The sequence below is a fragment of the Moesziomyces antarcticus genome (genome assembly GCF_000747765.1).
Source record: "Moesziomyces antarcticus DNA, scaffold: scaffold_v10168, strain JCM 10317, whole genome shotgun sequence".
In the NCBI taxonomy this organism is placed as follows: Eukaryota; Fungi; Basidiomycota; class Ustilaginomycetes; order Ustilaginales; family Ustilaginaceae; genus Moesziomyces; species Moesziomyces antarcticus.
Window position 1 is genome coordinate 147 of NW_014638842.1, and position 1,605 is coordinate 1,751.

General features: G+C 26.5%; 2 non-coding genes across 2 annotated transcripts; both read right to left on the reverse strand.

Moving 5' to 3' along the window:
• Window positions 1–329: 329 nt before the first annotated feature.
• Window positions 330–403, reverse strand: PAN0_t168d0001. The gene has a single exon. It is a non-coding gene; the product is annotated as a tRNA-Arg (tRNA).
• A 170-nt stretch (window positions 404–573) lies between these two features.
• On the reverse strand, window positions 574–656 carry PAN0_t168d0002. The gene has a single exon. It is a non-coding gene; the product is annotated as a tRNA-Leu (tRNA).
• Between the last annotated feature and the right edge of the window lie 949 nt (window positions 657–1,605).

Sequence of the window (1,605 nt, forward strand, 5' to 3'; positions counted from 1 at the left end):
AATATAAAGAAAAGAAAAGAAAAAAAAAATTTTTTTTTTTTTATAAATAAACAGGATAATTTAATATTAAGTACTATTGAAATTAAGATTCTTTGTAGTATAAAGATAAATATTTAAGTTGTGGCGGGTTCATCAGTCCTATAAAATAGTAAGATAAATAAAAAAGAAGTTATAAAAGCCTATCTATTTAACGTATATTATTATTATAGTTTTATCAAAGAGTAAAAAAATAGAAAAATAGAGAATTTAATATCTATTCTATTACTGTTCTTTCTATGCAATATAAAAATTACAAGATTTTTTCTATTCTTCTTTATTTCAATTTTTATAGCACACTAGAGGGATCGAACCCCTAAATCTCCTAATCCGAAGTTAGGCGCTTTACCAATTTAGCTAAGTATGCTGTAAATCTACGTGTCTATTACTATATATTTTATAAGATACTTTATTTTATCACCAATAGATCCTATATTTAGAACTATAAATTTTATTCAGATTAAATAGAAAGAATTCTTAATTAAATAATAAAATGAATATAATAACTACTATATTGTAGTTGATAATTTTTATTTTTGTGAGTGATAGGACTTGAACCTACACAGTCTAAGACTACCGACTCCTAAGGTCGACTTGGCTACCAATTTCAACACACTCACATATATATATATACCTATATTAGTTAGATTTTCTATGTAAAATAATAGATATTTCTAACTTATATTGTAATTTTTATTTCTATTTACAATATGTTCTTTTTTTTAAGTGTATTATTATATAATATACTTATTAATACAATACTATATAGAAAAAAGAAATTCTAATTATTAAAAAGGTAAATTCTAGCCCTTATAAATATACATAAATTGAATTTATGAGTATTGAGTTATAAAAAGATATTATAATTTATACAACACGAGCGTTAGATATGATTTTATGAATAATAAAGAATAATAATGTATAGATTCCAAAATTTTTCTATGAACTAGAAAAAGGGGAAATTAAAATTTTTCCCCCGGATAGGTTTACTTAGCATTAAGTACTCAAAAATTATGAGTAAAGTAGCAGGAATGATACCGCCCTTCGGGCCGCGCAAATAGTCCAGTAGTTAAAATTTTTATTAATAATAAAAATTTTAACTGATAGGGCAAATCGTAGAATTGCGTAAGTAAACTAAGGAAATTACTTTACTTTAAGGAAATCAAATGGTGGTACTTGTGTATATTTAATGTATTCTGCTACATCAATATAATTAAAAAGATACTTATCCTTAAGTGGTTTAGTTCGATTAACTGAAATAGAACCAATATCACAACCAATATATTTAGCAGCACTAGCTGCAGACTTGAAGTAACTCTTAGTATTTTTAGTTACATCTGTTACTTCAACACAGAAAGAGGATGTAATACTAGGCTGTAGCTCCAGCCATCGAATAAATTCAACTAGTTGAGTATCTGATAGAGGTAGTGGAATAGTATTATCAATAATACTTTTAGCTGTCGCCCTTCGGGCGACCGGGAATAGTTGATGACGATAAAAACCTCCCCGATCAATGATAGTATAGTAGCTGCCCACTTACGTCCTTTATCTATTAGATGACTAAGAGCA